Here is a 10,817-nt window from a genome sequence, read left to right on the forward strand (position 1 = left end):
AAAGGGGCGCAGGCTCACCATGTAAGGGGTCTAGAGTCACAAATTGGGGTCATCCAAATTCTGCTGAGGGCACTGCAAAGACTGTTGTTAAGGACATAAACTGTTGGCATTGTCAAAATCCTGGACACATAGCCGCCCGGTGCCCTATGTCCCCTGAAACAATGGACTGCAGCTTAGTCTGGCATTGTTCCTATTATGCCTATCTGGCCTGTAACGTTGATGGCCAACCCGGTGAGGGGCCCCAGGCGTGTGCCTTGTCCGTTAATGGGGTGATGGTGCCTGGACTCTTGGACTCAGGGAGTCTGGTGACTCTGATCAGCTCCACCATTCCCCACCAGCTGATCCCAGCCAAAACTGTGATAGTTTGGTATATACATGGGGATGCCAAGTACTACCCAATGGCAAGAGTGACTGTGGGAACAGACTGTGGCACCCAATCCCACGAGATCGGGGTGGTCAAGGACCTGATACATCCCGACATATTGGGGTGCAATTTTCCTTTGTTTTGGGACTTGTGGGGGAAGGGAACCAGACTGAGTCATGGGGACAAAAGTCAGGCCCATAAGGAAATAGCCCAGTCAACATCTGAAGTGGATGAGTTCCCATTGTGTGTTCTTGCCAGCGATGAGGATGAGACTGTAACCGAGGAGGCAACCTCCACTGTGTTAAAGCTGCCCGGGGAGAATTTTGGGTTTGCTCAAGTTCGAGACGTTGAAGGGGGCATGGGACAATGTTACTGTCTGTAATGGGGTTGCCCAAGAGCTGGGGGCGGACAACAGGTACCCACACTTTGCTGTTCAGGGGAAGCATTTTTACCGGGTGACCAAACTAAGAGGTGAAGAGATAGTGGAAAAGCTGTTGGTTCCAGGGCCATACCGATGGAGGGTATTAGATATGGCCCACTCACATGTTCTGGGGGGACACCTGGAGGTGGAGAGAATAGTGAGGAGGTTGTATTGGCCAGGATGTTACCAGGAAATCCTAAACTATTTTAGGTACTGTCCCACCTACCTGATAACCACACCCTCCTCCCTCTTCCATAGTCCCTTAGTTCCACTACCGGGTATAGAGGTTCCCTTCTAGAGGATTGCCATGGATCTCATGGGTCCCTTAGTGAAATTGGCCCGGGGCCACCAATTCATTCTGGTGGTCATGGACTATGCGACCCGGTACCCCGAAGCGGTACCCTTAAGAAACTCGTCCATTTAGGAGCATAGCCCGGGAACTTGTCCATATCTTTGCCAGGACCGGCCTGCCGAAGGAAATCCTGATGGACCAAGGAACCCCATTCATGAGCAAGGTGATGAAGGAGCTGTGTAGAATTCTTCAGAGTACCCAGCTGCGAACCTCCGTTTACCATCCACAGACGGCCTGGTGAAGCACTTTAATAAGACCCTGAAAGCAATGGTCAAAAAGGTTGTCGAGAAGGATGGTTGAAACTGGGACTATCTGCTTCCATTTCTACTTTTCTCCATCAGACATAACCAAAAAAACCTGGGAGGCCAAGGTCACACCCCACCGGAGCATCATCGAACATGTCGCCCAGTTGCAGGAGAGAATGGCGAATGTGATGCCAATCGTGAAGGAACATCTCCTCCGGAAGCCCAGGTGAGGGTGTATAACCGGTTTGCAAGGCTGAGACAGCTCCAGCCTGGGGATCGCATTCTGGCTCTCATTCCCACCAATGAAAGTAAGTTCCTGGCCAAGTGGTAAAGCCCATATGAGGTGGTGGAGAAACCCAGTGAAGTGAACTACCGAGTCCACCAGCCTGGCCAAAGAAAGCTGCACCAGGTGGATCATGTAAACCTCCTCAATTAGTGGCAAGATCGGAACCCATGGGAGCTCCTTGCCTGAGAGCCACTCCCGAAGGCCAGGTAGAAGAGGTCAAAATAGCAGTGACTATCTGTTAGAACCCTTCTGTTTGTTTTTTCCATCTTGTGTTTTGCGGTCACGTGACCATCTGCCTTTATATTCCAGCTCCGCCCTTTTGGCTGTGCTGGACTTCAGTGTTTGACTGTTTCTCTAGCCCGGTGCTTCGGAGCCTTTCTCTGTCAGTTCACATGGTCCTTCTGGGACCTCTAGTACCCTTTTGTCAGTTTGTCTTTTTGTGTTCTGCAACAACTTCTCTGTTTAGGAGGTGTCCCATTTTGTCCCAGTCCTTAGTTCTTTTAGGGACCCCTCCCCTTATGCTATAGGTCTTCGTTCAGAGTAGCCGAGGACTAAGGCGGGTCTGTTCGCTAGGAACAGTCAGCCCGCTACATTGTAGGGATTCAGCTTAGTCTTACTGTAGGGACAGCTTTCCCCTATCTTTCCTTAGTACTTGTTGCAGATCATAACACTATCGCTGGCCCAGAAGCAACAGTGTCGAGAACTGCTACAGCGGAATCGTGACCTGCTCTCAGAGTTTCCGAGGCATACACAGGTGGTTGAGCATGATGTACTAACAGAGCCGCGTATAAGGGTGAACCTGAAACCCTACAGGAATCCTGAAGCACGCAGAATTGTGATCTCAACCGAGGTGAAAAGGATGTTAGACCTCGGTGTGATAGAGAAGTCAAAAAGTGGATGGTCAAGTCCCATCGTCCTCGTGCCAAAACCCAACAGTGAGTGGAGGTTTTGTAATGACTAACAGTTGACGAACTCATAGAGAGGCTTGGACCAGCGAGGTATATTACCACCCTTGACCTGACGAAGGGCTATTGGCAAATCCCCATGTCTCAGTCGGTGTTTCCAATACACTCGGATGCCGTTTGGACTCCAGGGGCACAAGCCACCTTCCAGAGGGTGATGGATCGGATCCTCGGCCCACATAAGAAGTATGCCACAGCCTACCTTGACCACATTGTAGTCTTTAGACCATATTAGTCATCTGCCTAAGGTACAGGAAATTCTGGATGCTCGGAGGAAGGCGGGAATTACGATAAGTCCAAAAAAATGTGCCGTAGGAAAGGAGGAGGCCAAGTACTTGGCTATGTCATCGGGAGAGACAAAATAAAGCAACAAGTCAATAAAGTGGATGCGATCCAGAACTGGCCGCAACCGGTCTCCAAGAAGCAAGTGAAAACATTCCTGGGAATGGTGGGATATTACCAGTGGTTTATCCAAAATTTTGACATGATGGTCGCTCCACTTACGGATCTCCTAAAAGGCACCAGATCAACCATGATGAAATGGACGGAGGAAACAGAGATGGCGTTCCAACAGTTGAACCTAGCACTGTGTAAGCAGCCTGTCCTTGTCGCACCAGACTTTGAGAAAGAATTTGTGGTCCAGACTGACACTTCAGAAGTTGGCATGGGAGCCATACTCTCTCAAGAGATAAATGGTAAAGACCATCCCATTCTTTATCTTAGCCAGAAACTCTCATCCTGCAAGAAAAACTATGCAATAGTAGAAAAGGAGTGTTTAGCCATAAAATGGGCCGTAGACACACTGAGATACTATCTACTAGGCTGGAAGTTTAAACTGGTATCAGACCATGCCCCTTTGAGATGGTTGAGAGAAAAGAGGGGTAAAAATTCCCAGGCAACTAGATGGTTCTTAGGTCTCCAGGACTTTAATTTCCACATGGGGCATAGGCCCGGGAAGTTACACGGGAACGCTGATGCCCTCTCTAGAATTCCCTGTCTGGTTTCTGAAGATGCCCAAACCCCCTGCTTTGGGCAGAGGGGGGGAATATGTTACAGAGTCACTGGTGTTATATGCGAAGGGAGTTATGTGTCACTCTGGCTGCTAGCCTGTGTGAACTGAAACCTACAAACTTTCCTCCAGCATGTTATATGTTGGGTAGTGATGAGCGAATGTGCTTGCAACTGCATGGTACTCACCCGAGCATCAGGATGCTAGACAAGCTTGACGCTCGGCGATTATTTCCGGGTTGCTCAGGTGGGAACTCGGGTCCCCACCCTTCATGTTTGGAGCTCTTTAGAGAGCCAATGAACATGCAGGCATTGCTTGCCATGCACTGTAATGTTGTAGCCATGTTGGTTGTGGGCATTACAGTGATTGGCTGGCCGCACAGCATCATCAGGTCTATATAAGACCTGGCGCCGCTATGCTCATCACAGTCTACCCCGGAACCAGGCAGAGAAGGGAGATCTGCTGCTGAGTCAGGGAGAGATTTGCTTGTTTATAGTTAGTATAGGTATTCCACAACATATATATATATATATATATATATATATATATATATATATATATATATATAAATAAATATATATATATAATGTATATATATATACTGTATATATCCATCTGAACTAACAGTCCTTCTGAGGACTAATCCAGCTGCATATATTCAGTGGTGATAGCAGGAATTAGGCAGGCAGGCAGGGCATGTGGAAGACTGCAGTGAATGATACAGGACAATAGGGTCCATTGAATGTTCTGTCTGCTGCTGCTGTTCTTACAGATATTTGTAGACATAGCCCCAGGTATCAGGGGCCAGGGCAAATTTTTTTTTTATCTTAATCCTGGCAATTTGCTTAAAAAGTAATCCAGAGTACACCATTTTTCTGCCCCATTTGCTTGATAGCAAAGTAGAATACATCCAGATCTTTTCCATATTACAGAGATAAAAATCCAGAAATTTGAACGTGGAAAATATTGGCCTCCTTTTCCATTTTGTTGCACTGTGTCGGTCAAGCTATTCACACTAGGTCTCTGTGAAGAATAGTATTAGTAAATAACAGGCCTGCTGTTTAAAACCGTGGTTCTTTGTCAGACATATCACCTATAAGACTGTTCCAAAATCAGACATTTCTTACATTTCCATTCTGTTGCAGTGTGTCGGTCAAGTTATTCACACTAGGTCTCTGTGAAGAATAGTATTGGTAAATTATAGGCCTGCTATTTAAAACCATGGTTCTCTGTCAGACGTATCACATATGTAACTGTGGTCCAAAATCAGCCATTTCTACCTTCCATTTCTTTGCAGTGTATCAGTCAAGCTATTCACACTAGATCTCTGTGAAGTATTAGCAAATTACAGGCCTGCCATTTAAAACCGTAGTTCTCTGACAGACGTATCACATATAACAGCGTTCAAAAAACAGTCATTTCTGCCTTCCATTTCCATTTTGTTGCAGTGTGTCAGTCAAGCTATTCACACGAGGTCGCTGGGAAGAATAGTTCTCCGTCACACGTATCACATATAACTGCGGTTCAAATCCAGTCATTTGTAGTGAACGTGGAAAATATTGTCCTCCATTGTAACAGTGTGTCAGTGTAAACCATTTTACAGCTCCATTTGCTTGTTCGCAGAATGCAGCCAGATTTTTTTTAGTTTTATTCATATTACGGTATTGTGGAAGCAGAGGAACTTTTTTTAGTGATCAGACGCACGTGATCCATATGACTGCTGTAATAATACAGAAATTTTGTGGAGTGTGCCAAATGTTGCACTCCATTTAAAGTCAGCCACCTGTGTTTTGTTGAACCAATTCACACTTGGTCGCTGACAAATACCATACTATTAGGCAACTGCCTGAAACCGTGGCCATCAGACGTTATCCCATATGACTGCCCTAATAATTCAGCAATTATTGTGAGCGTGTCAAATATTACACTCCATTTAAAGTATTGCAGTTGTGGGTTCAAACCTATTCACAGTTGGCTGCTAACAAATAGCATATCTGTGAATAATGTTGTCAGAGTGTTACGCCATTTTTACAGACTGACAAAAAAAAATATACAAAAAACAAGTTAAAATGGAAAAATGTTAAGAAGCATTCTTTTCAGGATAATGACTTGTATATAAGGCCAAAGAACACACATCTGTAGCTGGTAATGATACCACCTAGCAGTAGCACCAGTTCGTATTGTAAATGCATCTAACAGCATTATTGATAGGGAATAGAATAGATTTTATATTTTTCTGGGCAGCACCAGCAGCACGCAGTATAAGACAATAATATCTGGCTGGATCAATGTAATATGCTATCCATACTGTGATACCTCACCCATAAAAGAATTTCAGATAAGACAGTTATTATTGTAGAATATAGAATCTATTTGAACTGTCCTTCCCATTATTAAGGAGTGTGTCCCCTATACTGTTATTGCATATGCAACAATTTCAAGGGCTGCCAAAAATTAGAACAAACTCCAATATACATTTGAAGAGATGTAAAAAAAAAAAAAAAAAAACCTCAGTAGGATCTTTTTAGTATAAAAACCAGACTCGGCAATGTAACTTCAATGTAATCACATTGTTCATCTCCTGCATCTCCTCCTCCTGTTTGGCCTCCATCTCCAAAATGACCACATCAGTCACAAGGTGGAAGCACTGCAGCACTGCCTTGGCCAAGCGGCAACAGGCTGTGCTGAAGATAATATGCTTAATGCGTAGGTGACATACCGCCCACCGCTGCAGAGTTGTTGAAAACTTATAACACAGAAGCCTGATCTGTGGTTTTCACCGCTGTACATACAGCCAGGCATTGTCGTGTGTGACAATGGGTGGTACTTGGTGGCGGAGAAATGACAGCCGGAGTAGATACGGTTTCCCTCTATGCCAGTCCTTTCACCGAGCTAAAGAATATGGCTGTGGTGAAATCCAACTCTAACTGAGAAGCAGTGTCAGACTGAAAAACATTGGGCCCACCAGAGGATTTGATTCTGAGGGCCCACCTTTCTCCCCCCCTCAAGAGCCCCTTAGCAGCTACAAAGTTTGCCCTATCATGAACTCTCTTGATGGAGAAGCCAGGGGCCACCCGAGGATTCTCTGCTTGGCCCATTCAACCCTGCCGAGAAGCAGCCATAGCTAAGAAAAGTTTGTGGGAAGGTTCCTGGACACTCTATGGCTGCTTTTTAAATGAGATGGAAACCCACACGAACACAGGGAGAACATACAAAATACTTGTAGATGTTGTCCTTGCTGGGATTTGAACCCAGGACCCAAGTGCTGCAAGGATTAAGTGCTAACCACTGAGCCACTGTGCCGCTCTCTCTGTTCTCCCTCTGATATCTAACATCCTGAAGAATCTTGCACCTACTGCCACTCAGTAGTGGTATCTTCAGATCTTTTGTGAGAAACTAATGTACATGGGCAGAAGAAAAGGAAATTGTGGATGGCTTCACTACTAGTACCGAGGGCACTGCTAATACCATGGTGTCGTGCCATAGTTCATTGGAAATATTCCAGTCTGGTTGGAGCCAAGCTGATTCCCATAGAAAAGTACCAGCAGCAAGCTAAGGAGATGGTGGCCTCTATCATCATCACAACCTCATCTCAGCACTATGAACTCTCCTGAAGGTGAAGCCAGGGCCCATATGAGGATTCTCTGGTTCTCTGCTGGCCCATCCAAGAAGCAGCCCTGGCTAAGAAAAGTGTGTGGGAAGGTTCCCGGACACTCTATGACAGTTTTTTTTTACTGTGGACTGGCTCTGTACCGTCCCTGGCCACATTCACTTGTCCATTAAGTGCACTGGGGAGGGCACGGGTAATGTTCTGGGACTCGCGCTTGTGGAAGGCGGAGACAATACCGGGAGAAATAGTGGCGGCTGGGGACCAAGTATGGACACCCGGCCGCTGCCATGAGGTTGCGGAAAGCTTCCACCTCCATGAGCCTAAAAGGCAACATTTCAAGTGCAAGCAGTCCAGAAATGTGGCAGTTTAGTATTGCGTTCTGTGGGTAGGTGGTTGGCTGAATTCTTGCGCTTGCATTCCAAGGACTGTGGTAGGGACAACTGAACGCTGCAAAGGGACAAGGATGTGGACAATTTTGGTGGCAAGTCTGCAATGACAGGTGCAGGGCATGAGGCATCTTCTCATGCGCCATGGACAGGGGATTGGCATGCAAGTACAACAGCGGAAGAGGCAGTGGTGTCACCCGCAGACACTGTTTCTGGATCTTGGTGTTCGGCCCAGCTAGTCGGGTGCTTTGCTGCCATGTGCCTGGTCATGCTGGTGGTGGTCAGTCTGGTAGTTTTGGTGATCCCGCTAATGCTTGCCAGGCAGATGTTTAAAATGGCCTTTTTGGAGTTATCTGAACAGTCTTTAAAAAAGAACCAGACTCGGGAAGACCTAACAATTGTACTGGCAACTTCCGTCGTGTTGGTGTTTCGGGGAGCAGTTGCCCACCTTGTGTCTGCAGCCACCACACTGCTTCTTTCTGCCTGTTGTGGTGCTACGCCTCCCTCCCCCTGTGTGCTGCTGTCCTCGCTCTACATATTCCCTTGCCAGGTTGGGTCAGTGACTTCATCATCCACTGCTTCGTCTTCCACATCTGCACCCTGGTCCTCCTCCTGACTTTCTGTCCATTGTGTCTCATCATTATCCACTTCTTGTGACTTTAATTGCACTTTCTCACCCTCACCTTCGGGTGACCATGGCTGCTCAAATCGCTACATTGGATCTTCTGTTGCCTTGCTCGAAGCTGGCCGGTCGAGAGGCCCGAATCTATTGATGGAAAAATGAAGAGCTCTTGGGGTAACCCTGGACTCTAATCTCTCCTTCAAACCACATATCAAAGCTCTTTCCACTTCCGAGCGAACCGAGCGAGAGGCCTGAATCTATAAATGGAAAGATGAACAAAACAGCTTTTCAAAATGTCCAAGTGTGGGATCAGTTGTCTCAGGGCACTCGGAATGGTGGGAGGAAGGAGGATCAGTGTGAGGAAGATGCCGACTCCAAGTAAAAAAAATCTCATGGATCCGCACATTCCTCAACCACGAATCTACCAGTGAACGCCCACATCATCTCCCTCCTCTATGACTGCAACCTCCTGCTATGTTGCCTCCTTTCTAACACTCTCGCATTCCTCCAATTTATCCTAAACTCTGTTGCCCGACTAATCCACCTGTCCCCTCACTATTCCCTGGCCTCTTCTCTCTGTCAATCCCTTCATTGGCTCCCCATTGCCCAGAGACTCCAGTTCAAAACCCTAACCTTGGTATGCAAAGCCATCCACAACCTGTCTCCTCCATACATCTGTGACCTAGTCTCCCGGTACTTACTTGCACACAACCTCCGATCCTCACAAGATCTCCTTCTCTACCCCCCTCTTATTTCCTCTTCCCAAAATCACATACAAGATTTCTTCCATGCATCCCCTCTTCTCTGGAACTCTCTACTCCACCATTTCTGTCTCTCGCCTACTGTTGAAACCTTCAAAAGCACCTGAAGACCCACATCTTGCGACATGCGTACAACCTGCATTAACCCTCGCTCCACCATACCGCTGCACGACCAGCTCTATCCTCACCTACTGTATCCTCACGTATCCCTTGATTGTGAGCAGGGTCCTCTCTTCTCCTCTCCTCTCCTGTACCAGTCGCTGTCACATTTTTGTTCAAGATTGTTGTAATTGTTTTTGCGATGTATACCCCTTTTTCACATGTATAGTGCCATGGAATAAATGGCGATAAAGTAATAATAATAATAATGTGGTCCAGACTCACATCTACTGAGACTGGACCATGTGGAACACAAGATGATGGTGGCAATCTGACTGGAAGCTTTATCTGCTATCCAACCAACAGCTTTTTCACACTGATCTGGCTTCATTAGTAGTGTTCCGCAGCCCACTAGAAATTGGGACATGAAGGTAGTTCAACATAACTTGGGTGTTGGTTGTGCTCCCTCAGCAGGCACAGTTTCATCTTGCCCGCAGCCTCTGCGTGCACTATCACCATCACCATAACATCCACTTCCCCGTCCCTTGACACACCTTGACCATTTTAAATATAGTTTAAGATTTTTCACGTTGCCAAAAATGGGTGTATTATTACCGCAAAAATATGGGATCAGTTTTAGGCAGTACCCTGGGAGTCAGAAATGCTTCCGGGGATCTTCCCCCTGCTGTCCCCATGTCAATTTTAGGCCCTCTGCACACACTGTACTACACAAAGCAAATGGGAGACATTTATTAGCATCCTGAATAGGACCTGTGCGCAATATATACCCTATGGGAATAAACACGCTAGAAATAGAAGGAAACCTCTATGGCTAAATAGAGCTGTAAAGGGCGCAATAAGTGACAAAAAGAAAGCATTTAGAGAACTAAAGCAAGTAGGTAGTGATGATTCATTAAATAAATACAGAAAATTAAATAAATTCTGTAAAAACCAAATCAAGGCAGCAAAGATTGAGACAAAGAGACTCATTGCAAGAGAAAGTAAAAATAAACCCAAAATATTCTTTAACTACATAAACAGTAAAAAAATAAAAAATTATAATGTTGGCCCCCTTAAAAATAGTCTGGGTGAAATGGTGGATGAGGATGAGGAAAAAGCCAATATGCTAAATGATTTTTTTTCAACAGTATTTACTAGTGTTGAGCCACCCCCGTAGTGTTCGGGTTCGGTTTGGTTCGTCGAACACCGGGATGTTCGAGGAACTGTTCGTCGAACACCTTAGAACACCGTCGAACACCGTTAAAACCAATGGCAGGCAAACAAAAACACATAGAAACACATAGAAAACACCTGCAAAGGTGTCCAAAAGCTGACAAACTGCTCAGAAGACACTCTCTTTAAAAAAGCCGGCCGGCAAATTCAGCAGCGGCATACACCGGTACCCGACAATTTAGACAAGAAGGAATAGAGCATCACACATAGATTAGATAGATAGAAACATGTCAGTCACACATATAAGAAGCACAGTGACAGTGTTGGTTACTGCACTTGTCATTTAGTGTAAAGGATTTATTAAAAAAAATATTAGTGTTTTCATGCACCGTCTCTTTAAAAAAGCCGGCCGGCAATTCAGCATCTGTACCCGACAATTTAGAACAGAAAGAATAGAGCTTCACACATAGATTAGATAGATAGAAACATGTCAGTCACATATATAATAAGTACAGTGATAGTGTTGC

This window comes from Phyllobates terribilis, unplaced genomic scaffold (genome assembly GCF_046119375.1).
Source record: "Phyllobates terribilis strain yellow unplaced genomic scaffold, ASM4611937v1 Scaffold_1__5_contigs__length_1240528914, whole genome shotgun sequence".
NCBI classification, from domain to species: domain Eukaryota; kingdom Metazoa; phylum Chordata; class Amphibia; order Anura; family Dendrobatidae; genus Phyllobates; species Phyllobates terribilis.